The 27,552-nt window shown below is 40.5% G+C and overlaps 2 long non-coding RNA genes across 2 annotated transcripts in view; one reads left to right on the top strand and one right to left on the bottom strand.

Annotated features, from left to right (window-relative positions):
• LOC129533113 (uncharacterized) overlaps nt 1–27,552 on the top strand; it is a 77,633-nt gene that overhangs the window by 19,509 nt on the left and 30,572 nt on the right. The window contains exon 2 of the long non-coding RNA XR_008679150.1: nt 2,619–2,736. This is a non-coding gene — a long non-coding RNA (uncharacterized lncRNA). The remainder of the gene's footprint in view (nt 1–2,618; nt 2,737–27,552) is intronic.
• On the bottom strand, nt 16,219–25,555 carry LOC109026674 (uncharacterized). Its single transcript, XR_002005735.4, has 5 exons — nt 25,011–25,555; nt 24,140–24,282; nt 22,265–22,384; nt 21,759–21,849; nt 16,219–16,341 (listed from the first exon to the last, which is right to left on the bottom strand). It is a non-coding gene; the product is annotated as an uncharacterized lncRNA (long non-coding RNA).

Raw genomic sequence — 27,552 nt, 5'->3', positions numbered from 1 at the left:
GCTTGGTAGCCAGAGGCAGTGCTGAGTAAGGGCTGAATGAGAAGGCTCATCACTATCCATCTTGGTGCCTTCAGCATCTGGCATGCTCCCTGAACCTCTCATCTGCAACTGAGGATTTAATTCAATAAGCATTTTGTTTTACTTTGAGTTCCCTCAGAAGCAGACCATGAGACAATAATGTAAATGTGAAGGTTTATTTGGGAGGTGACTCTAGGAATCATAGAAAGGGGAGTAGGGAGGTGAGGTAGGGAAGGAAAGGAAACCAACACAGGATACGTTAATGGGCAGGTTACCACTGAGGGCAGCTGGGCTCCAACCTACTGGGACCATCTGAAAGACTTTGTAGAACATGCTCAAAATCATCACCAGAGAGACAGGAAGTGAGTGCCTTTACCACCAAACTCCATCTGCTGTGGATCGTCGGCTGCTCACAGGGGTGCTGACAGCCCTACTCTTCTGGACTCTTCCTCCCTATCGTTGAGTTCCTGCAGCAGAGGGAGCTCCTGGGCAGAGAAATTCAGGAAAGAGTTGCCAAATTTAGCCAGCAAAAACACAGAATGCGCAGTTAAATTTGAAATCTAGGTTAACAACAAATACTCAAAAAAATATGTGTGTGTCCCATATTACAGATATTTAAAAATCATTTTCATGGGATATACTTAGAGTAAAAAATTGTTTATCTGAAATTTAAATTTAACTGAACATTCTGTATCCTACCTGGCAGCCCTAATTCAGGGGCTTGCTTGGGGGATAAAGGTGGAGTAAACTGTCTTCTTTTATTGAGTACTTACTATGGGTCCAGAGTGAGATTTATCGTGGGAATGCAGAATTAATGAATAAGTCTCCAGACCCTGCCTTGCCCCTTGAAGTTGTAATTAGATTTGAAAGAAAGATGTGTGTAGAACTGCTTTGAAAATGATAAATGCTGCACAAATGACAAAGAATTATTCACTTTTAAAATGTATTTTTAAAAACACTAGTAGTGTGTCTAGCATAGTAGCTGCCCAATATTTGTCATGTCAAACTGAATTATTACTATGATTTTTTAAATTCTTTTATTTCTATTATATTTCAATAGTTTTGAGGGAACAGGTAGTGTTTAGTTGCATGGAAAAGTTCTTAAGTGGTGATTTCTGAGATTTTGGTGCATCTGTCACCTGAGCAATGTACACTGTACCCAATGTGTACTTTTTTATCCATTGGCCCTCTCCCAACCTTCCCCATGAGTCTCCAAAGTCCATTATATCATTCTCATGCCTCTGCGTCCTCATAGCTTAGTTTTCCATTCCTGTTTGGTTTTCCATTCCTGAGTTACTTCATTTAGAATAATGGTCTCCAACTCCATCCAGGTTGCTGCGAATGCCATTATTTTTTTCCTTTTTGAGGCTGAGTAGTTATATATCCCACATTTTCCTTATCCAGTTGTTGGCTGATGGACATTTAGGCTGGTTTCATATCTTTGCAATTGCGAACTGTGCTGCTAGAGACATGCGTGTGCAAGTGTCTTTTTCTTATATTGACTTCTTTTCCTCTGGGCAGATACCCAATAGTGGGATTGCTGGATCAACTGGTAGTTCTATTTTTAGTTCTTTAAGGAATCTCCATACTGTTTTCCATAGTGGTTGTACTAGTTTACATTCCCACCACTAGTGTAAAATGCACTCTTTCCACCACATCCACACCAACATCTGTTATTTTTTGATTTTTTAATTATGGCCATTCTTTCAGGAATAAGGTGGTATTTCACTGTTGTTTTGATTTGCATTTCCCTGATAATTAGTGATATTGAATTTTTTTCATATGTTTTTTGGCCATTTGTATATCTTCTTTTGAGAATTGTCTATTCATGTCCTTAGCCCACTTTTTCATGGGATTATTTGTTTGTTTGTTTTTTTTTCCTTGCTGATTTGTTTGAGTTCCTTGTAGATTCTGGATATTAGTCCTTTGTCAGATGCATACAAACTGAATTATTATTATGGGCAAATAATACTATTATTTGTTGATTACTGTCATGAGACTCAGGCAAGGTTGTTTTAACATCTCCCTAGGTCCTAGATCCATGCTTATTTTTGGAGTCTTGCTTCATATTATTCATATTAAAGTGAATATTCATATCATTCATAATATTCATATTAAAGTGAATATCTCACACTAATCAAGGGAAACATACATATATTGCTTAAGCATTTTTTGACAGAATTTAAGAATTTTAAAATCGTTTAGTTTTTGAAAAGATTTAGCTGTGACTCATTTAAGATTAGCTTTGATTTCTTAATTCAGGAGGGTAAGAAGGTCCATGAACTTGGATGAAAAAAAATCTGTTTTCATTAACTTCAAACTGAAATTTGTAATTTTATTTATTTAAGAATATAGGCCATACATCACATTAATATTAACAATATCTCTCTCACCAATAGAAACAATAGATATATTCATGTCACATTACAGGGATTACGAATATCCCAAAACATCATTTATACTAATTGCTACTTTGAATATATGGTTGTGACATTGTTATTAAATCTTGTTATTAAATGCATTAATAAATAAGCACATATTTACAAATTAGTATTTTAAAGTTTTTTTTTTTTTGAGATGACTTTTGCTCTGTTACCCAGGCTGGAGTGCAGTGGTGCAATCTCAGCACACCACAACGTCCGCCTCCTGGGCTTAAGAGATTCTCCTGCCTCAGCCTCCCAAGTAGCTGGGATCACAGGCATGTGCCACCACACCCAGGTAATTTTGTGTGTGTGTGTGTGTGTGTGTGTGTGTGTGTGTGTGTTTAGTAGAGATGGGGTTTCACCATGTTGGCCAGGTTGGTCTCAAATTCCTGACCTCAGTGATCCACCCACCTCAGCCTCCCAGAGTGCTGGGATTACAGGCGTGAGCTACTGCGCCCAGCTGAGTTTTTAAAAGTTTTTTGAAAATTTTATTTTAAAATAGTTGGCTTTCTTTGTGGGGCATTTTAAAAGATTATTTTTAAAAAAGTTCCAGGAGCTTCACTTAGGCTTCCAAAGGGATCTATGGCACAAAAGTGGAAAAGATCCCCTGCTAGGGCCTCGTGGGTAAAACAGCCTGGGGCTCAGGCTCTGGGTCACTCTCGCCTGGTATTTTTTCTTTGTTCTTTTGTAGAAAGTAGTGGGGACTTAGCAGGCTCAGGAGAGTGCAACTGCAGGCAGAAACAGGAGAAAGTTCAAAATATGTCTAAACTTTACTGGAAGATTTACTGGTTATCAAGTCAGAAGACTTTGGATCCAGTCCAGGCTTACCTTTAATATTCTCACAGTAGATGCATTTGCTCATTGAATCAGCCAACCTTTAAAAAGGGCCTATCACCAGCCTGACCCTATGCCTGGGCATTGGAGCAAGCAGGCCCAGGGTTGAGTCCATTCTGTCACTCACCAGAGGAGTGACCTTGAACAAGTTATTTCATATCCTGAAGCCTCAGTTTTCTAATCTGTAGAATGGAGATACTGATTCTGAATTTAACAGGGTGGTTGAGAGGATTAGATAAGATGGGTGTAAAGTACAATAAACACATAGAAGATTACAGTTACTATGAATCACCATTTTGTCTATAAACTCTTGCATCAATGTGCTGCTAGTTGTGAAAGAAAAGCATATAAAACAGTCTTCTCTTGTATCACTGATTAAATATTTTTTTCTGTTAAATGTTTTTGAAACATTGTTTAGAGAACTGTAAAAGTAGTTAAAAAGAGCAAATATGAGTGAAAATTCATATTCCTGAAAATATATGAATGTTAAAAATTGTATCAGGTGATATAATAACTCATCAATAACCTTACTAGATTATTTATTCTTAAAAGGTATATTTGGTCAGGCGCAGTGGCTCACGCCTGTAATCCTAGGTCTTTGGGAGGCCGAGGTGGGCGGATCGCTTTGAGTTCAGAAGTTGGAGACCAGCCTGGGCAACATGGTGAAACCCTGTCTCTACAAAAAAATACAAAAGAAAAAAATAAAAAAGAAGTGGGTGTGGTGGCTCGTGCCTGTGGTCCCAGCTACTCGGGAACTGAGGCTGGAGGATGGCTTGAGCCAGAAAGCGGAGGTTGCGGTGTGAGCTCATATCATGCCACTGCACTCCAGCCTGGGCAACAGAGCGACACCCTAAGGAAAAAAAAAAGTATATTATAGTTAAAAAACTTAAAAAAAAGTTCTATCTGTAATTATGATTCTAAGAGAGCCATCCCACTGTTTTCTTTCCTGATACTATATTTTCTAAAAGTCTAAACACAAGGCTTTCCTTTATTTTGGTTTTGAAACTTTCACCATTTATTCATAAACCATGCTAAAAACAGCAACTACCACCAGGTCGCGCTGTAGTTCCACAATGAAAACAGGCTGGGGTCTAAGGAATTCTCGAAGGTCTTAGTTGTCACATCATTTCTGTTTTTTGAAGCAAAGAGGGGTGGAGACAAATATTTAAAAGGAAAAAGAAAAGCTTTTGCTGAAAATAAATAATTTCAAATTCACTATACTTTAAACGTTGATATTCAGCAAAAAAGATTTTATCTGAGAATGTTGCTATTGCTACTTTTAGAAAAAATTGCTTTCAACTCAGTCCTGTTATTTTCCGGATGGAAAAATATAAAATAGATAAAAAAACCGTGCTGAAAGTTTTCTTTCCTATATTCTCTAGTGGTTGATGGATAATGCTATTTTTTTAAAATCCCAAGATGAGGTATATTTTATTTAAAAATTATAGTGATAGCTTAGATATAAACCAGGCTTTAGAAAATACATAAACACTTCATCTTAAAAACAGTTTTTTTTTTGTTTTGAAAAAGCCCTTTTTTCTTTTTTGGTCTTATTTTTCCCAAATGTCAATATTTATGAGTCAGGGGTTGTGGGAAATGTTACCTAGAGCTACAAGGGCTGGAGATTGCCCTCTTGTATCCCTGGGGAGTTGAGCATGAGTGCCAGAGGGCAATGTTTGGCTGGAAGGACCCAAGCCTGCCTTTCTTTGCACCCCACAGTATGCCCTTTGAAGTGAAAGACATTTCTGTACTCAGCTCTACTTCACAGGAATTCAACTCAGGATGAGCAATGCACACAAATTTCTGTATACCCTTTTAGTATAAAAACAGAGGCAGACTAACAGAAAACCAAAAAAGCCAGAATTAATGCAGGCCGTTTGGAGTTTTGGAAACTTTTCTGATAACTTAAGTCACAAATCTAAATTTCTGGATGAGACTATTTTTTGATCATGTCACTTTCAGAACATCAGTCACTTGAAGTTTAACCCCTTTTAGGATTTGAGTGGTATTATTAGGAGTTTTGTCAATGGCAAAGACAGAAGTCCATGAGAATGAAATCCTCACAGAAATAAGGTAAAAATCATGAAATATCAGTAAATTATGAAGCTTACATTTGTTTTGAAAATGAACCCATCAGCATAATGAAAAAAATGCATTATTTAATCCAAGTGTTTTAATTTGCTTCCTTACAAATTGTCTGTTATTAGGGACCGAACAAGAAAATAAAAGCTGAAAATGAACAAGATTTACTGAGTGGAATACAGGGAACTGGGAAATATGCTGGCAAATTGGAGCCATTAACAAGTTAAAAAAATCAGAAACAGTTTTGAAAACCAGAAAGTCACCAGTAAAATATATCTCTAAGGTCAAATGAGCTGTCCTGATGTTGATTCTCAATTTCCTCCTGCATTTATTTGAAGGAGCTTCTCTTTATTATCATTATTTTTAAATTTAAATCTTTAACCCCCATAGATGGCTATGTCTCCTAGTATCTTTCAGCTGAGGATTATAACTTTTTCTTTGCTCTGTGAACTTTAACAGTTCTTTATTTAGCTTGATTTATTTTTAAATGTCCCACCCAAATACTTAACTGGTTCAAGCACTTAACTGGTTTCCAAAGGCTTGTTGTATAAATAACAAGATAAAAATTCATAGAACATTTTATTTTCCCACATTGGGAGGTAATAGTCCTGTTTCATTTTTGGAAAAATATGGCAAGGAATTATTGAGGTTAATGAAAAATTAAGGGAAATGATAGCATCAGGTTTTTTGGGGAAAAAAAGATTCTCTCTGGGAAGAGACTTTCATTTCATTTTCTAAACACATGGGTGTGGCCTTTGGCTTTTTTCTCCACCCATTGATCAGCTAATTCTAAATGCATTTTCTCCACTTGCCAATGGTATGCCAGCATTCTGCTGTTTATATTCTCTAGCCTAGTTTTTTATTTTTTTATTTTTTTTCTGTAAATGGGGATTAAAATATTTAGCTCGGAGATGTTGAGAGCATTTAAATAGTAACATGTTCAGCCCTTGGCGTACAATAGGTATTCAATGTGTGATACTCTCCTTCCTCCTTTCTTCATTAACTGGAACACACACACACACAAAACACCAGTTTACCCATATTAAATACCTCTATGAGAATGTAACGCAAAACTTGTTTAAGTTAATTTGTACAGCATTTACCGTTCAGCATATACCATTCTTGCAACCCAGTTATAGACATGCTTAATGAAATTAGCATTGGAATCAAGACTCTGAAATTAAAAGTAAAATTCAGGTGGGTAGAGTTGGCATTTAAATATTTTGTATATTTAATTAATATCCATATGCATATTTATTTATCACTACATTTATGTTTAATTTATTATTTATCTTAATTTATGTATAGTATATATTCATATGTATATTTATGTTTATCAGTTGTGCATAGAATATACACTGATTTCCAGATTGTATACGCCTGTGAATGTTTTAAGTCTGTTTTGGAATAGGTCACTAAGGCATGGTTCTATGAAGTTATTTCAGGTTTTGCGCTTCTATTCACTTCAAAAATGAATTGTTAAATAAAATTTGATACTGTAGGAAGCTGAAAATAGTCAACTTCCCTTAGCTAGCCACCAATAACATAGAGTTTTTGAGAAAATCAAGCAAGGCAAGGATGGCCTATTTTTCTCTAAGAAATACATCCGTATGTTCAAATGAATGTCATCCTTTTCAGAGAAGTTGCTTTGGGAGTCTAGACACTTCTTTCAACTGTACTGCTATTGCACTAAACGTTTTAGGAACTTTTTTTGGAATTACCTTTAGGGCTAATTAAGGAATCAAAGTAAAAGCTAGTCTCATTATATTGTAGGCTACAGCACTTCTATTCAGTCAGTTACCGTCTGCCTTATTAAATGGCTTGGTTGTTTCCAAAAATGAAACTTACCCTGATGAAAAAAAATATTTTTAAAAAACTACCCTGACATTCAAAGCAATTCCCGTAGTGTGTGAAGGAAGGAAGTTCCTAACTGGAGTTTCAAAACTGTTTTGAAAATCGCTGGAATGTTGCTGCCTACTTTGATGGGGACATCATTCATTTGTATGGATAAATTCAAGTATATTTGTTCAAACCCAGTGTCATTGTCTTATAGTCATGTCTTTTGACAGTAACTATTTATTATGTGAAATAGGGATCCTTTTGAGCTGAGAGACCTCATCAAAAGACAAATGCTATTATTTAAAAAGGAATCATGGTGAATTTTTAACTAGAGTCTGCTGCGTTCAGTTACAGGCTCCAGAAACTTCTGAAAACAAAAGGAGAAAAATGCAAATGCCTTTGTGCCCAGATCAGGCCTGTGATGTTCCTTTTATCCTCACATGGATTTGTTTAGCGAGTTACTGCAGTGCTTGTGTATATGATTAAATTTAAGCCAGTCATCATGGAATAGAATTATAAAGGCTGCGGGGTCCATATTTTGAAACAGAAGCAGGAAAACAACATGAACTTGTTAGAGGATGAATCCAGACTTTGATCTTAGCAAATACATAAACAGTAACAAGATGGAAATAAAAGGTAAAAATATTTGTAATATATTTATGTTTGGTTATTAATAAAAAGGGAAATTGGTGAAAAAGGCAAAGCCAAAAAGAAAAAAAAAAAGCCTCTGCTTAGGTACTTCGTTAAACCACGTAAAAACTGTGAGAGTCCTGAGCAAATGAAATCTGTGACACAGACTGAAACCCTTGAGCTGGGCCTCCAAGGGCTTCATGGTTTTAAAGAGGCTGTTACAGACCTGGAGCTTTTCTGGCATGCCAGTCTCAGACCCTCCAGACTCGGGGGCTGCCAAACTGCTCATTTCCCACAAAACTTCAGCAGACTTGTAGTCTCTGACCATCCATCCATGTGCTACATTCCCAATAAAGCTATGCATCCTTTCAGATTACCCATATTGTGGAAACCAGTATCTGAACAAATCTGGGACCCTTTTAAAAAACTCGGTAGCTGTGCTGTGCAAACCACGAATGCACTATTTCCCATTTGATTAGACATTTTCTTCTGGAAATGATTTTTGGAATTGATGTGGTGTCTATTTTTTTTTTCAACAAAGCTGTCTCTCTTTTAAAATAAATCCCATGAATAATTTACTCTGCTGCCAGAGATGTGCTTGCTTTTATTTTTATTAAGGCCTGAAGTGTCTGGGATCAGCATCCTTGTGCCCCTCAGGGCTGTATGACCTTATGACCTGCATGGTCCTGCCATGTCGCTTTCAGGGAAGGAAGGCCTCTTGATGGTGCGGAATGAGCCTCCTGAAGTGTCCACACATTCTCCATCCTGGCCCGGTGCCAGCCTGTGTTCAGGCTGCCTCAAACCTCCACAGAAAGGGTTAATAACGCACAGCAGAATGTCCAGGCAGATGAATAACAGATGAGTTTCCCAAATCTTGGTAAAACAGTGATGTAGAAAGTTGATGAGGTTTTAGAGATAACTCCCAAATGTTTATATCATAAAATATTCTCCTTTCCATTTTTCACTTTCCCTAGCTAAGGAGGCTAAAATTCTTTACTAAGTGAAGGAAGTCAGATACAAAAGGTCACATATTTATATGAACTCTCCAAAATAGGCAAATCTATAGATACAAAAAGCAGATTCATGGTTGCCAGGGGCTGAGGGGAGGGAAAAGGGAGAGTGACTGCTTACAGGGTTTCCTTTGGGGTGATAAAAAATGTTCTGTAACTAGATAGTGGTGATGTTTGTAGAACATTGTGAAGGTAATTAACAGTTATTAAAATGGTAAGTTTACGTTATATGTATTTTACCACAATAATTTTTTTTCTTCCTTAGGTAAAGTACAGGTGAAATGCAAATAGGAAAAGTAATTGTTAAGTCATTTGCACTCATTAATATCTTAGTAGTAATTTTTAGGGCAATTAAGGGGTCTCCTAGTAAGTCCCTGATTATTGGGTAAAACAAAAAAATTGGTTATTGGTGAAAATGGATGAAAGGGCAAAGCTGGTGTAGCACGTGTGAGGAAAGGACAAGAAGGCAGGTCGGGGTAAGACTGACCTAGTGTAATGGTGAATTTTATGTGTTAACTTGACTGGGCCATGGGGTGCCCAGTGCCTAGATATTTGGTTAAACATTACTTCTGAATGTGTCTATGAGGATGTTTCTGGATCAAATTAACACTTGAGTCAGTAGACAAAACAGATTCCTTCCCCAGTGTGGGTGGGCCTCACTCAGTCCATTGAAGGCGTGAAAAGAACAAAAGACTGAATCAGAAAATTTTTTTCTCCCTGCCTGTATTTGAACTGGGACATTGGTCTTCTGCTGTTCATCTTTGACTCAGACTGGAACATACACTATTGTCTCTCCTGGTTCTCAGGCCTTTGAACTTGGACTGGAACTATACCATTTGTTCTCCTGGGTCTCCAGCTTGCTGACTGTAGATCTTGGGACTTCTTAGCCTTCATAACTTCATCAGCCAATTCCTTATAATAAATATCTTTATATTTTTATCTGTATCTGTGCATGCATTTCTAACTATGGATATATATATTTCTATCTCTTATTGGTTTTGTTTCTCTGGAGAACCCAGACTAACACAGGTTTTGGTACCAAGAAGTGAAGTGCGGCAGTAAAAGATATCTAAACATGTGGAAATGGCTTTGGAGCTGAGTAACGGGTAGAGGCTGAAAGAGTTTTCAGGTGCATGCTAGAAATATGGATATAAAAAGAGATTTTGATGAGGTCTCCGATGGAAATTAGGATCATGTTATTGGAAACTGGAAGGAAGGAAATTCTTGTTATAAAGTGGCAAAGAACTTGGCTGAATGGTGTTCAGGTGTTTTGTGGAAGGTAGAACTTGTGAGCAATGAAATTGCATATTTAGCAGAGGAAATTCTTAAGCAAAGTGTTGAAGGAGCATCTTCGCCCCTCCTGAGTGCTTATAGAAAAATGTGTGGGCTGGGCACAGTGGCTCACACCTGTAATCCCAGCACTTTGGGAGGCAGAGGCAGGTAGGTCACTTGAGGCCAGGAGTTCAAGACCAGTCTGGCCAATATGGCAAAATCCTGTCTCTACTGAAAATACAAAAATTAGCCAGGTGTGGTGGTGCATGCTTGTAATCCCAGCTACTTGAGAAGCTGAGGCAGGAGAATCACTTGAACCCAGGAGGTGGAGGTTACAGTGAGCTGAGATCATGCCACTGCACTCCAGCCTGGGCTACAGAGCAAGACTCTGTCAAATGTGAGAGAAGAGAGATGAATGAAGAAGAAATTGTTAAGCAAAAATGAACCAGAGCTTTAAGGTTTGGAAAACAATCAGCCTATTCATATTGCAAGAAACCGAGAAAGCATGTTCTGAAGAGTATGCCAAGGGTATGGCTGGATTATGGTTTGAGAAAGAGTTTATGGGATGATATGAGCAGAAACACTGCCAGTTTGAACTGAAGGGGATGGAGATGTAACAAAATGAAGGAAGGCTGTTGGAATTCTTGGATTCTGTGAAAAGGACTGTATAGCTATTTGGCTGTGAATGCATGCTATTCTTCAAGGAAAAGGAAGAATGACTTCAAATGTGACTCAGAGATCATCAGGGCTGTCACTCCTACCACAGACCTAGGGGATAAGGCTATCTCCTCTTTGGTTTCAAAGAGTGTGACCACCCCTCTTGTTTTAGAAGGTGAGAAAAGCCCTACTCAGTGCCTTAGGAGTGAGCCCACAAAGTGTAACCTTGGGAGCAGGGCAACTCAGAGTCTCAGGTACATTACTTTTTTTTTTTTTTTTTTTGAGACAGGGTTTGGTTCTGTCACCTAGGTTGGTGTGCAGGAGTGCAATCTTGGCTCACTGCACCTCTGTTTCCTGGGCTTAAGCCATCCTCCCATCTTAGCCTCCAGGGTAGCTGGGACTGCAGGTGTGCACCACCACGCCTGGCTAATTTTTGTACTTTTTGGCTTTATTTTGTTTTGTTTTTTGTAGAGATGGGGTTTCACCATGTTGCCTAGATTGGTCTTGAACTCCTGGGCTCAAATGATCTGCCTGCCTCAGCCTCCCAAAGTGCTGGGATTACAGACTTGAGTCACTGTGCCTGGCCTTGGGTGCATTACTTTTTCAGTGGGTCCTGAAGGTGGGAGTGCTACCCTACTGGGCACAGAAGGCAGAGCATGGGACCAAAGAGAATTATTCTTGAGCCTTAAAATCTGATGGAATTCACCTTGCTAGGTTTTAGATTTTCTTGGGACTTGTCTTCCATCTTCTGGCTTCTCCCTTTTGGAAGGAAAATATCTATCCCATGCCTGTCCCACCATTGTATTTAGGAAGAAAATAGCTTGTGTGGTGAAACTAAATACCACTTAAGTCAGATATGTCATATATGAGTGAGACCTTATCTTTGGACTTTAGACTTGATGCTGGAATGAGTTAAGGCTTTTGGGGCTATTAGGATAGAATGAATGTATTTTGCACACTAGAAGGATATAAATTTTCACAGTCCGGGGCAGAATGTTACGAACTGAATGTTTGTGTCCCCTCAGAATTCATATGTTGAAGACTTACCTGCCAATGTGATAGTATTTGAAGATAGGGACCTTGGGAGGCAATTAGGTTTAGAGTAGGTCATGAAGGTGGGGCCCTATTAAGAAGAAGACTTTTTTTTTTTCTTATTCCACTTGAGCACAAAGGAAAGGCCATATAAGGGCACAGAGAGAAGGTGGCCATCTGCAACCCAAGGTCAGAGACCCCTCACCAGACACCAACTTTGCTTGTGCCTCAATCTTGGACTTTCCAGCCTCCAGAACTGTGAGAAATAAATTCCTATTGTTTAAGCTACCCAATATATGATGTTTTATTATGGCAGCCTGAGCTGACTAAGACACCTGGTGCATCTCATGGGGAAGACAGAACAAAATGAAAGTGTGCATGAGCTGGGAGAGGGCCAAAGGCAAACCTGCTGCCTTGTGTTTGTTCAGGGCTTGTCCTGCTTTGGAGCAACAGATCTCAGATTTGGGCAAACATGTGGGTTTATCAGAATGGCAGTCCCTCCTGTAAGGCTCCACTCATCAGAAGTTCACCAGGCATGGGGAGGCATGCCCTGCAGACAGCCCAGTAATAGCCATTTACCAAGGTGACTAAGACATCACCTGTCCGTAAGTACCACAAGACGCCAAAACTGATCACAGTAAATACAAATTTGAAATTCTTTGATGGGGAATGACCATGTTCTAAAACCCAAATTCTTGAGTTATTAATACACCATAAAGTATTTAAAGGTTATTGCAATTATGCATGTTTATTTCTGATGATGATTGCTCAATGACTTCTAGGTGCTGGGAGGAAGTGGAATATGGGGAAGAAAAGATTCTCACTCCCACATATTTTCATGGGGAAAGACAAATGAAAGGTCCCAACCACACATCCATTTTCTATAATTGTAGTTTTCAGCAATTAGGGTCAAATGACTTCTTAGTATTTGTCTGCTATTAGTTTAAATGGGTAGCTCAAAGGAGAAATAGTCACATCTCAATGTTTCGTTAAATTATAAAGCAGCAGATTGGACAGAAGCCTCCTTTTGTGAGCTCCCTGACAGTGCAGGGGTAGATTGGCCCTTGCAGTCTAGCTTTCTCTTATCTTTAAAGACTTGTCCCCTCCTAAGCGTTTATCTTCCTCCTGTCCTCCATCCTACACAGTCCCCTTGCTGCTGCCACATTGAACTACTTAATCCCCATCCCCAGAATTCTGGGGCCGTTTGAAGAGTCCATGCTTTGCACATGCATTTCTTTGGCCTGGAAGTTTCTCTTGCCTTCTTTGTTTGACACAATTCCTACAACCTCCTAACACCCCAAGACATTTTATGAGCTGTAAGAAACCTTAGAAATCACATCACATTGACCAACAATGTGGGTAACAACTCTTGGGAGAATCTAATTTGGCTTTCTTACTGAGTCATTACTTTGGGTAGACAAGTTATCATCTGAACTCTTAACTAAACTGAGTAAAAAAATATACATAAAAGCATTTCGTAACAGCAGATTCTGTAAGGGAGGCTGACTTTGCAGATGCTTGCTGTGTTGTGGGAAGCACAAGGAAATAATAAAACACCCTGAGTCTTACCACACAGGCCTGAGTGGTCTTCTGTAGCCATTTGTGCTGCTATAACAAAATGCCACAGACTGGATAATTCATGAACAATTGAGAATTATTTCTCATAGTTCTGGAGCTTGGGAAGTCAAGAACGAGGTGCTGGCATCTGGTGTCTGGTGAGGGCCTTCTTGTTATGTCCTCAGATGGCAGAAGGTGGAAGGCAAAATGGGGCCTTTAGCCATATTATAAGGCATTAGTCCATTTACAGGGATGGAACTCTCATGATTTAATCACCTCCCCCAAAACCCCACCTCTCAATACTACCATGATGGGGGTTAAGTTTCAACATAAATTTTGAAGGAGGAACATTCAAACCATAGCATCCACGGAAAACAAAAAGTAAGCACAGATGTGCCTCTCTGGGGAAGGCTGAGGGTCTGAATGTGCTTCTGGCAAGAGAAATCATGGAGGAATGAAAAGAAAGCACATTACTTGTCCTATTAGCTACCTCTGGGTTAAACTGAACAGTGAGATCAAAGTGGTTTGTTTGTTCTACTAGTTTGTTTTTTAGTAAAGCACTTGTTTATTTTGTTTTGAGGTAGTTTCTCTGGAGGGATTGAAGGCAAATCTGAGTGGAAATTACTTGTTTTTTCCATGTAATCCTATAATAAGTACAAGTTTTTTTTATAGTCGTTTGATTCCCACAAAGACGTCTGTATTCGTGTGTGTGTGTGTGTGTTGTGTGTGTGTGTTTTGGGAGGTGGGGAGACAGGAAGCTGAATACAGAGGAGCTAAACGTTGAGAAAGTAAGAGTAGGAAAATAGGACATGGTATGTTGGAAGGTGAAATAAAGAGAAGTAAACACAGGAGTATCAGGAAAAAGGAAAGAGAAGCTCACAAGGGATAGTGTGGGGAAAGGACATAGGGTAGGTAACACAGTAAATCAGAAGGAAGCAGAGCTGAGTTGAATAGTGATGTGGTTTGAATCTGTGTCCCCATCCAAATCTCTTGTTGAATTGTAATCCTCAGTGTTGGAGGTGGGGCCTGGTGGGAGGTGATTGGATGATGGGGGCAAATTTCCCCTTCGGTGCTGCTCTTGTGATGGTGAGTAAGTGCTCTTAGGAGCTGGTTGTTTTACAGAATGTGTCACCTCCCCTGCCTTCCTCCTGTTCTGGCTGTGTAAGACATTGGCTGCTTCCCCTTTGCCTTCCACCATGATTGCAAGTTTCCGGAGGCCTCCCCGGAACCTGTACAGCCTGCAGAACTGTGAGCCAATTAACCTTCTTTTTTTTTTTTGTTTTTTTTAAAATAAATTACCCAGTTTCAGGTGTTTCTTTTTCTTTTTCTTTTTCTTTTTTTTTCTGAGACAGAGTTTCACTCATGTTGCCCAGGCTGGAGTGCAATGGCATGATCTCGGCTCACTGCAACCTCTGCCTCCCAGGTTCAAGCGATTCTCCTGCCTCAGCCTCTTGAGTAGCTGGGATTACAGGCACATGCCAACATGCCTGGTTAATTTTTGTATTCTTAGTAGAGATGGGATTTCACCATGCTGGCCAGGCTGGGCTCGAACTCCTGACCTCAGGTGATCCACCTGCCTTGGCCTCCCAAAGTACTGGGATTACAGGCGTGAGCCACCGCGCCCAGCCTCAGGTATTTCTTTATAGCAGTGTGAGAATGGACTAATACAAATAGTAAATAGTGTTGAAGCCATCCTCTTCATTTTGAAGATGAGCGAACTGAAGCCCATGGAGGCTATGTGAATTAGCAAATTGGTTAAGGCCAGAACTAAGGTGAGCCCTTGTCTCCTGTTCCATGAAGTACATGGCTGTGTGTGGTGGGTGGAGGTAAGAGGGGAGCCCTCTGAGCTAAAGACAACCATGATGTGATTTTTTTTCCTGTTCATTATTGTTAAAGGCTAATTTTTAAAAATTTATTTTTACATTATTATTATTATTATTTTAAGATTCAGGAGGTGCATGTGCAGGTTTGTTACATGGATACATTGTGTAATGGTGAGGTTTAGGCTTCTAGGGTACCCATCACCTAAATAGTGAACATTGTACTCAATAGGTTATAATGTTTTTTGACATTTATCCTTCTCCCCTTCTCCTCATCTTTGCAGTCCCCAGTGTCTATTATTTCCATCTTTATGGCCATGTGTACCTGTTGTTTAGTTCCCACTTATAAATGAGAACATGTGGTATTTGATTTTCTGTTTCTGAGTTATTTCACTCAGGATAATGACCTCTAGCTCCATTCAGGTTGCTGCAAAGAACATGACTTCATTCTTTTTTATGACTGCATAATATTCCATGATGTATATATACCACATTTCCTTTATCCAGTCTTCCATTGATAGACACTTAAGTTGATTCCATGACTTTGCTATTGAGACCAGTGCTGAAATAAACATGTGAGTGCAGGCATCTTCTTTATATAATGATTTAAAAGGCTAATATTTTTAAAAGGTGAATGTTTATATCATGCATCTGATATAAATATAAAATGAATACATGTAACAAATTTTAGTTAACTCACTAATTGTTGAGGGAACCCATAAAATGTTACTGGTTGAAAGAATTCAAAGTACTGCATACATACATATAAGCAGATAAAGAATGCTTAAATGAATAAGTAAATGTGACTTGGCATAGATTTTATTTAAATCATTAACTATTGAGAGAACCAGTAAAAACTTACAACAGGTTGAAAGGAGAATTTAAAGTACTATACACATATGTAAGAAGATAAAAAATACTAAAATGTGCTGGGAGCAGTGGCTTGTAATCCCAGCACTTTGGGAGGCAGAGGTGGGAGGATTGCTTGAGCCAGCTTAGGCAACATAGTCACACTCTGTGTCTACAGAAAATAGAAAAAATTACCTGGGCACGGTGGTGCATGCCTGTAGGGTGAGGAGGGAGGATCACTTGAGCCAGGGAAGTTGAAGCTGCAGTGAGCTGTGACTAGGCCACTGCACTCCAGCCTGGGTGACAGCCAGATGGTGTCTCAAAAAAAAAAAAAAAAAGCTTACATGAATTTGAAGGCATATATAACATTGATCTATCCACAGGTGATAATCAATTGCATTCCAATACAACTAATTTGCATTTGTATGGACAAGAAACATTTGTATTATTTTTGGCTTTCTACAAATTATAGAGTTGTAAAATAGTTGAAATACAATAAAAGGTAGCAATATCATGGGAAGAGTATGCTATATAGAACATTCTAGAAAAGAAAATAAATCTTCAGAGAAAAAAGTAATCTTTTTTTCCACATTCCAAAGTCTTACACAATTTTTCTCAGCAAGAGTACATAATTGGAGCTGAAGGTGCTCCCTCAACATTTTTGGGTCACAGAATATTTGGCAATGATGGAAACCAGGCCAAGAAAAGCGGAGGATTCTAGGAATACATCCAAGGTCATACTGCAGGCACTTCCGGTCAGGGTGCCACTGCTGCCACTGCCCTGCTAGATGCTCTCCACCAGCATTGCCAGATGACTCATGTGGCCACCTGACCCTGCATCTTTGCACTACATTCTCAAGTTTCAAAGTCTAGGAAAGGGGCATCGAGTTGACTCAGATCCCATGCCCTCACCCTAACTGCCTAGACTGGGAAGAAGGAATATGAAACCACATGATTTCACTGTGACAAACCGAGACCGACACAATGGGGATTTCTCGCCACAAAGGAAGGATACGTGATGTTGGCTAGTAAAAAAGAAAAGGCAAATATTTACTGTAAGCACTATACTAGGGATATACAAAACCATCAGAGAGGATTTAAGCTTTTTCTGGAGAAAGATAACATAATGAAGTGGGAAGATTAAGAGCTCATCTCTACTAAAAATACAAAAATTAGCTGGGCGTGGTGGCGGGTGCCTGTAATCCCAGCTACTCAGGAGGCTGAGGCAGGAGAATCACTTGAATCTGGGAGGCAGAGGTTGCAGTGAGCCAAGATCGCGCCACTGTACTCCAGCCAGGCAACAGAGACACCGTCTAAAAAAAAAGAAAGAAAAGAAAAAAAGAGCTCTAGACTCATATACCTAGGTCTAAGCCAGGTTCCAACAGGCTGAGTTATGGTGGGAAAATTGGAAACCTCTCTGAATCCCAGTTATCTCATTTATGTTAACATTACTCTCTGTCTCAAAGATGCTTACAACTGCGTAATCTGGTCCATTGCTATTTCTATAACCCATCTTCTTCTATGACTTGTCTCCTTGCTGAACTCTGCTCCAGCCCTCCTAGCTTCCTTGCTGTTCTTTGAGCACACAAACATCCATCTGCTGTAGGTCCCTTGTACTTGCTTGCTCCCATCTCTGAAAAATGTTCCCCCATATGAAATTTGTTTTCTCACCTCCTTCATTCAGCTCTCTTCTCTCTCTCTCTCTTTTGAGACAGGGTCTCACTCTTGCCCAGGCTAGAGTGTTTTGGCACAATTCAGTTCACTGCAGCCTCGACCTTCGGAGCTCAGGTGATCCTCCCACCTCAGCCTCCTGAGTAGCTGGGACTACAGGTGCACACCACCATGCCCAGCTAATTTTTTGTATTTTTTGTAGAAATAGAGTCTCACTATGTTACCTAGGCTGATCTCAAACTCCTGCGCTCAAGCAATCTGCCTGCCTCAGCCTCCCAAAACAGTGGGATTACAGGCATGAGCCACCACATCTGGTTAGCTCTACTCTCAAATGTCACCTTGGCTTTGGTAATACCTTCCCTGACAACTCTGACGAAAATTAGAACTTATTTTACCTGGCACTACCTTACTTAATTTTTCTCTATAACATTTGTTACTTGTCTGTCTCCCTTCTCTAAACTGTAAGTTCCATGAGAACAGGAAGTCAAATCTGTTTTTACATGGCTGTATCTCCAGAGCCTTGAACAATGTCAGGAACATAAAAAGTGCTCAATAATATCTGTTGGATGAATGAATAATTGCAAAGTGCCTGGCATACAGTAGACACCAAACAAATGCTGATTATTGCTATTTTTATCAGACTCTGATTTCTCTTCCCATACCCTAAGCTGACCTGCTTTCCCAGAGGACTTACGATCTAGTAATAAAATTTACCAGTGCAGGAACTCAATCTCCTAATTCAACAGAAAACAACTAGAATATTGTAGTGTTCATATTGGTGATCACTTTTGGGATTTCACACTTATTCTTTGTTTTTTAATGTGTCTGATCTATGGTGGTGCTACCAAATGATTTGTATTAGCAGCTGGAAAAATCTAATAAAATTACTTTGAAAGTGCCTTTTGGGCCAGGCGCAGTGGCTCATGCCTGTCATCCCAGCACCTTGATAGGCCGAGGCAGGAGGATTGTTTGAGTCCAGGAGTTCAAGACCAGCCTGGGCGACATAGGGAGACTCTATCTCTACAAAAAATAAATAAATTAGCTGAGCATGGTGGTGCCTTCCTGTGGTCCCAGCTACTCAGGAGGCTGAGGTTGGAGGATTGTTTGAGCCTTGGATGCCGGGGCTGTGGTGAGCTGTGAGTGTGCTACTGCACTCCAGCCTGGGTGACAGAGTGAGACAATATCTTAAAAAAAAAAAAAAAAGAAAGAAAGAAAACGAAAAATCAAGGTGCATTTTGAAACACAGGAGAGTCAGAATTTTTTTTTTAATTTTATCTCTAATAGGAAGACTATATTAGAACATAAGACTGTACATGACTATGTCACTGTTTCAGTCAGCAATCTTTAGAGAAACATTAGTTATAAGAAGTTGGCCTATGCAATTATGGAGGCTGGTAAATCCCAAGATCTTGGAGGGGGGAGGTCAGTCAGCCAAGGTGATATCTGAGAGTAGAGGTGAATGAAGAAGGTGAGGGAGAAAGTCATAAGGGAGGACATTTTTCAGACACCAAGGAGAGCCAATGCTTTAGTTTCAGCCCAAACCTAAAGTCCTGAGAACCAGGAGAGCTGATGGTGTAATTCTGGTCTAAAGGTCAGCAAGCTCAACATCCAGGAGTTTGAGTTTGAGTCTTAAGGCAGGAGAAAAGCCAGTGTCAGCCAGGCATGGTGGTTTATGCCTGTAATCCCAGCACTTTGGGAGGCCAAGGCAGGCAGATCACCTGAGGTCAGGAGTTTAGGACCATCCTGGCCAGCATGGTGAAACCCCGTTTCTACTAAAAATTCAAAAATTAGCTGGGCGTGGTGGTGTGCACCTGTAATCCCAGCTACTCAAGATACTGAGGTAGGAGAATTACTTGAACCCTGGAGGCGGAGGTTGCAGTGAGTGGAGATCATGCCATTGTACTCCAGCCTAGGCGACAAGAGGGAAACTCCATCTAAAAAAAACAAAACAAAACAGAAACAAAGCCAGTGTCCCATGTTGAAGATTGCCAGGCGGAAATAATTATTTTACTTGGGGGAGGGTCAGCCTTCTTATTCTGATCAGGCCCTTTAACTGATTAGGTGAGGCTCACTCACATTAGGGAGGGTAATTTTTCCTTAGCCTATCAATTTAAATGTTAATCTCACCAAAAAACACTCTCACATAAACACCCAGAATAATGTTTGACCAAATATCTGGACACCCTATGACCCAGTAAAGTTGATACATAAAATTAACCATCACATTTAGGCTGGGCGCCGTAGCTCACGCCTGTAATCCTAGTACCTTGGGAGGCCGAGGCAGGCGGATCACATGAGGCCAAGAGTCCAAGACCAGCCCGGCCGACATGGTGAAACCCCGTTTCTATTAAAAATAAAAAAAATTAGCCTGCCGTGTTGGTGCACGCCTGTGGTCCCAGCTGCTTGGGAGGCTGAGGCAGGAGAATTGCTTGAACCTGGGAAGTGGAGGTTACAGTGAGCTGAGATCATGCTACTACACTCCAGCCTGGGTGACAAAGTAAGACTCTGTCTTGGAAAAAAAGAAAAAAAAAATTAACCATCACATTCACTCTATCTTGTATATCTATCATCAATTCTTTAGTTGTCATGGAATAGTTGTTATAAAGGATAGTGGGAAACAACAATCTCTTGAGTAAAAACATGTGTAAGTCAGTTCCCATATATAGATGGATCCATTCAGTGCATGTGTGAAGGCTTTTAATGCTTAAAGTAGCATAGCGATCCCATCGACGATATAACATCAGGACTACAACAAGGTCTGGGCACTTGCATTCTAGTTCCTAGCTACAGATTCAACTTCTAGCAATTCATTTAACCTTTTTGGATTTGGTTTTCTCTTCTGAAAGTTAGGGGGTAGGACTAGATGATTTTTTTTTCTTTTTTTTTTTGAGATGGAGTTTTGCTCTTATTGCCCAGGCTGGTGTGCAGTGGTGTGATTTCGGCTCACTGCAACCTCCACCTCCTGGGTTCAACCAATTCTCCTGCCTCAGCCTCCCAAGTAGCTGGGATTACAGGCACCCGCCATCACGACTGGCTAATTTTTTTGTACTTTTAGTAGAGATGGGGTTTTACCATGTTGGGCAGGCTGGTCTTGAACTCCTGACCTTGGGTGATCGGCCCGCCTCAGCCTCCCAAAGTGCTGGGATTACAGGCGTGAGCCACCGCGCCCAGCCAACTAGATGATTTTTTAAAGATCACTTGTAGCCCTGGAATCTTTGGTTCTAGATAACAGAATAAGCTGTGAGGGAAGCCCTCTCTGCTGCTAGCAGTGTGACACACAGGGACGAAAACAACACATTTTTGGAGTTATGTATGGCAGTGCTGTCTGTCTTGGCAGCTAAATGACAAAAATAATTTGGCCTGAATTTTATTTGTTCCCAGTTGGCTGAAAGTAAATGGAAGTTATTCTAGGAACAACTGTGTCTTCTTTATTCTCTATTTTTTTCTTTTTCTTTTGTTTTTTGTTTTGAGATGGAGTCTTGCTCTGTTGCCCAGGCTGGAGTGCAGTGGCATGATCTTGGCTCACTGCAACCTCCACCTCCCAGGTTCAAGCGATTCTCCTGCCTCACCCTCCCGAGTAGCTGGGACTACAGGCGTGCACCACTACACCCAGCTAATTTTTGTATTTTTAGTATAGACAGGGTTTTACCATGTTGGCCAGGCTGGTCTCAAACTCCTGACCTCAAGTGATCTGCTCACCTCGGCCTCTGAAAGTGCTGGGATTACAGGCATCAGTCACCGCACCCTGCTGTGGACTGTCTGGCTTCTTTATTCTTTTTTTTATTTATCAGACAGAGGGGCTCTGGGCATTTCATGCAGTTACCAGACAGCAGTGAAGGTGCCAGGCTCCCGATCCATGAGAGCCAAGGTGTCTACTCTCAGCATCTTGCACAGTGCCTAGCACAAAGTGGCCCCCCATAAGTGAGACATTGAACAAGTCACATGTCTGGCCCCTTGACACAGCACATGAAACACCCTGGGGTACCTGACTTAGTTCGTTCGCGCTGCTATAACAAACTATAGTAGACTGCATGACTTATAAACAACAGAAACTTATTTCTCACATTTCTGGAGGCTGGAAGTCTGAGGTCTGGGTGCCAGCATGGTAGGTTCTGGTGAGGGCCCTCTTCTGGGTTGCGGGCTGCTATCTTCTTCCTGTATCCTCATATGGAGGAAAGAGAGCAAGAAAGATCTCTGGGGTCCCTTTAATAGGGGCACTAATGCCATTCATGACGACTTCACACTCATGACCTAATCTCTTCTAAAAGTCCCACCTCCTAACACCATCACAGTAGGGATAAAGCTTCAACATAGGCATTTTGTGGGGACAAAAGCATTCAGGCCACTGCAGTGCTTGCACCACTTGGGAGACGGCAGTGGTTTGGTCAGTTGCAGCGCCTATGAAGCCCCTTTCTTCACTACTGCCCTGCGCTGTGCTTTTCTAACAGACACCAGATACATTCTACCCTCCCTTCCATCTCTGTTACTTTGAATCTCTGATATTGGTGTCAACAGCCCCCTTCCCCAGGTCCCAGGCAGGGTAGCCCAGACACTCAGTCTTCTGCTATACCTTGACTTCCCAGCCAAGATGGTGGAGGTAGGTATGAATAACTTTTATTAGTGGAGTCTTCAGCAGGAACCAGAAGAGTGGGAGTTTCTGAGGGTATTTCTTCATCCAGGCCTCTTGCCCCTTGTGGCCATTGAGAAAAGGAGAACTTTAGAAATCAAAGAGAGCCTCATGGAGGGAGTGAGAAACTGGGGGTCTAAGTATGTGGATGGAAAAAATTGCATTTTTATTTTCATTCATTTCCAACTTAAAATGAACATTTGCTTCAGTTATGAATATAAAAAACACATCACAGTGGTACTAGCAGTACCTATGACTGTCACCAATAGAAATCACAGATATATTCAAATCATATTAGTTACTGACAAATCTCACAAAATACTATCTATGCTCAGGCTGGGCGCAGTGGCTCACGCCTGTAAACCCAGCACTTCGGGAGGCCAAGGCAGGTGGATAACTTGAGGTCAGAAGTTGGAGCCCAGACTGGCCAACATGGTGAAACCCCGTCTCTTCTAAAAACACAAAAATTAGTCCGATGTGGTGGTGCACGCCTGTAATCCCACCTACTCGTGAGGCTGAGGCAGGAGAATCACTTGAACCCGGGAGGCAGAGGTTGCAGTGAGCTGAGATCGTGCCACTGCACTCCAGCCGGGGCGACAGAGCGAGACGTGGTCTCAAAAAAAAAAAAAAAAAGAAAAAAAGCAAAACCCTAAAAACAAAAACCACCTATGCCCATCACTATGTGAAATTATGATAGTTAGATAAACTGCCCCTAGATTTTATTATCTAATGTGTTAATAAAGAAGACATATATTATCTCATCACAAATTTGTTTTTTAAAAATTATTTTAATAACTATGTCTTAATATAATTGGTGTTCATATAATTCTATGCATTAAAAAATGCATTGAAGAGATTTCTTCACTAGACTTCCAAGGGATCCATGATCCAAAAAAGATTAAGAGTCGCCTGTACAAGGAGAACCTTGCACTGAAAGAAATTAGTCATTGAGGTGGTATTGGTGGCATAGCATTTGCTGAACGAAATATCTTATTCAGGCATTTCATGAAATTGTTGTAATACTATTTAGCAGTATTTTGATAGCCGAATGGTTTCCGACTTATACTTAGTTCCTTATTAGGCTCAGCTAGTTTCAACATGTGAGAATCAATAAGTTAGACTATAAAACTATTTCTGACAACAAATTAAAATGTTTTCTTAGAAAAGTTTAACTAATCCATTGGCATCTTGACAGATACTTTCCCTCTTTGGTAAAGACACTAAAGACTCATTGAATGGCTTAGTATCTCACTTTGCCCTGTGTGTTGTGGGGTAGAATCGTTTATTCCTTTAAATGTCATGTTATTTATTTATTTTCTCCACATATAAACATTTCTCTTTGGAGAGCTCAGAAGATATAAATTATTATTGATTTATTTAGATAGAATGCTTTTATTTGGCTTTGTATACAAGCTAAGTGCTCACAAAAGGTATTAGATTAATGAGGCTGGAGACTAAAGTCTTCTGTTTATCTACTTATTTGGGAAGATCTCTAAGTCATTCAGTGTAAACATGCTTGCCCTATGTAGCTAATTGACTCAAAGTTGACTCAGGAAACTTTAGAGCTTCATCCAACAAGCCATAAAACATCAGCTACCACTTTAAATCATTGTATAAGTAGCTTCTTCCTTCCCTTTCCTCTTCATCCTTTTACCTTTACTTCTGGGATCACCCGGAAGCCACAGATTGGTATTCTCAGACTTTTCCTCTCCTTTTTGGATCCAAATACTTAAAGTGCCCACAACAATCTCCTTTCTAGTCTTTCCTGAATTCATTTTGTTCTTCTCTCTACCTTTTCTCTTAGCCCTGTGTACTTACTTTGCTCTGTTAGTTGTGTTTAGCAACTGCTTCCTGAATTAAACAGAGAAGTGGGTATGTGGATTTCCAGTCATATTCTGTGAAGCTCCTTACTGCATAATCTGACCCAGGAGGGGGAGCCTCTGGTCCTGTCGGCCCTGTTTCTGCAAGAACAGTTTTTATCCATTATGTTTGTCTTAACACCCCTAATGAAATGTCATTTGAACAAAGGATTCTGTGGGTAAAGGGTTTGGAAATCACTGAACTAAAGAATGCTCTTGGCCTGGTTTACCGTTATACTTTGGCTCTGGCACATGTTAGGAGAACACTTTGACTGTTCAGTTATCCAGTGATGTAAATCATGATAAATGTGTATAATAACAGTTATTATAACAAGATAATATGTATAATAACCATTACTCTGTTGGTCCCTGAAGCCACATTTCCATGTGGCCAAAAGGACAGAACTATGTAATTAGTTATTTGTCTTTGGAGCCTGTACTGGGTTGAATAGTGTTTCCCCAAATCCATGTCTACCAGAAACCTCAGAATGTAACTTTATTTGGAAATAGAGTCTTTGCAGATGTAATCAAGTTAAGATAAGGCCATACTGAATTAGAATGGTCCCTAATCCAATAACTGGTGCCTTAAAGGAAGATGGAAACTTGGACACAGAGACACAGACATACACAGGGAGAAGCCATGTGAAGACAGAGGCAGAGATTGAAGTGATGGATCCATAAGCCAAAGATCACCAAGGATTGCCTGCAGCCACTACAAGCTGGGAGAGGGACATGGGATAGTTTCTCCTTCAGAACTTCCAGACAGAACCTTTCATTTATCTCTCTTACTTCATTACCTGCTTCCTGAGATCATTTCCCAAATAAATTACCTGTACTTTTACTCAAGTCTGTGTCCAAGACAGTGAGTACTGGAAGTGGCTGTCAATGAGTGGTGGTGGACACCTGCAGCCATAGCTCCTTGGGAGGCTAAGGCAGGAGGATTGCTAAGGCCCAGGAGTTGAAGGCTGTAGTGAGCTATGATCACACTACTGTGCTCCAGCCTGGGCAGCAGAGCAAGACCCTGTTTCTTAAAAACAAAGAAAGACAATCAGGTTGACATTGCTCAGTGGGACTGAATCACTCAACGGCCAGATAGCAACAAGAACCCTGGTGCTGGTGGAAGTAGCATCATAATAACTAAGAGTCTCAGAGAAAGTCTTGGTTAGGCTGATGGGGAGCCCTTGGGGAAAGATTTCCCATTACAGGAATCCTATGATGAGCAAGAATGGACCAGCTCTAGAAACTTTGCCATGTTTAGTCTTTGACCAGGACTATGTGGCCTTTGAGTGAATGCTGCGAAAGACCTCAAAGTTGAGGCAGCTGGAGGCTGTCAGATAACTACATTCCTCATGGCAATTTCTTCCTTTAAAGGAGATCTGAGTGGTACACCCCAACGACTGGATGCCTAAGGCTCCGTTCTGTGTGGAACTGGGTTCTATAGTGTCAATTGTGATGATGGAATTCCAGAATAGCAGAGGTCAGGGTAGTAACATTTAACCATCAGTATCATGGTGGATGTAATTATCATGCCAGGTAGAAAGACCAGAGTTGCATCTGGGGCACTGAGTCCTGCATGTATCTGTGGCAGTGTCTAATACACTATATTTTCCTTGGGGCGAATGAGATAAAGAGTGAGCTAGCACATTGCTTGGCTTATACAATCAGAAAAAAAAAAATCAAGAGTTGCTGTGAAGAAAACTGATATCAGCTACCATACTGGAAACCTGCAATCTCTGGTCCAGTTTCCAGCTTAGTTAATTCTTTTGATCAGAGACCACCAATTGGAGAGGCCGTGTCTGCCTAATGAAAGACCCCTCAATGTCACTGCAAGCATATACAATGTACTTATATCAATCCTAACTCAAAGTAAACTGTAGCTGTTTAACAGAGTAATTGTATGCTATAGAAAGAGGAAGACTTTTGAGAGCTTTTGGACATAGGATCTGAACTGATGCTGATATCAGGGGATCTGAAAATGCTTTCTTGGCTCCATGATTACAGAGGAGACACATGGAGTCTTGGCCTAGATCTATGTTGCAATATGTACAATGGGTCCAGAGACCCAACCTGTGATCATTTCCCCAGTCCTCTTGGGCATAACTGGGATTGATATTCTTTGCAATTGGAAGAATGCTCATATTGTTTCACTGACCTGTGAGTAAGAACCCTTATGGTAGGAAGAGCCAATTGGTTAAGGCAACTACTTGGCTTCTGCTATTCTAAAATCCTATCATCCCCGAGATTGTTTCTCCAAGCCAAGACAATAAATCAGAGCAATATTATATCCTGGGTGGAACTGCAGAAATTAATACCATTTTTCAATATTTAAAGAATGCAGGAGTGGTGGTTCCTATCATATTCCCATTCAGTTTACTGCTATCACCCCTGAAAAAAGTCAGATGGATCAAGATGGGTGATGATGAACTGAGCCCAGTGGTAGCCCCCAAAGCAGTATCTTATTAGAGCATAGTATCACAGGTCCAGGTCCAGCCTCTGACGCTTGGTATGTGGTTGAGTAACTGCCCAGTGGGTTCACCTTGCCCACTCCCTAGACAGAGCTGATTTATCAAGACAGGGGAATTGTGATAGAGAAAGTAATTCACACAGAGCTGGCTGTGAGGGAGAACTGAGTTTTGTTATTACTCAGATCAGTCTCCCCGAGCATTTGAGGATCAGACGTTTTAAGGATAATTTGGTGAGTGGGTGGCAGCCAATGATTTGTGGATGCTGACTGATTTGGTCGGAGATGAAATCACAGGGAGTCGAAGCTGTCTTGCACTGAGTCGGTTCCTGGGTGAGGGCTACAAGATCAGATGAGCCAGTTTATCGATCTGAGTGGTGCCAGCTGATCCATCGAGTGCAGAGTCTGCAAAATATCTCAAACACAGATCTTAGGCTTTGTAAGAGTCACGTTATCCCCAAGAGCAATTTGAGGAGATTCAGAATCTTGTAGCCTCCAGCTGTATGACTCCTAAACCATAATTTCTAATCTTTTGGCTAATTCGTTAGTCCTACAAAGGCAGTCTAGTTCCCAGGAAAGAAGGGGATTTGTTTTGGGAGAGGGCTGTTATCATCTTTGTTCTAAATTGTAAACTAAGTTTCTCCCAAAGTTAGATCAGCCTACACCCAGGAACGAACAAGGACAGCTTGGAGCTTAGAAGCAAGATGGAGTCGGTTAGGTCAGACCTCTTTCACTGTCTCAGTTATAATTTTGCAATGGCAGTTTCAGTTGTTGATCTGGCAAATGTTTTCTTTTCCCGTCTGGAAAGAGGATCAAAGCAGAGGACATTTATGCAGAAAAGATAGCAAAATATATTCCATGCTGCAAGGTTATGTTAACTCTTCAGGTTTTTGTCACAGTATAGTAGGAAG

Source organism: Gorilla gorilla, chromosome 3, assembly GCF_029281585.2.
Source record: "Gorilla gorilla gorilla isolate KB3781 chromosome 3, NHGRI_mGorGor1-v2.1_pri, whole genome shotgun sequence".
Lineage (NCBI taxonomy): Eukaryota > Metazoa > Chordata > Mammalia > Primates > Hominidae > Gorilla > Gorilla gorilla.
The sequence above is the reverse complement of the archived record's forward strand: the minus strand, read 5'-3'. Positions and strand labels throughout refer to the sequence as shown.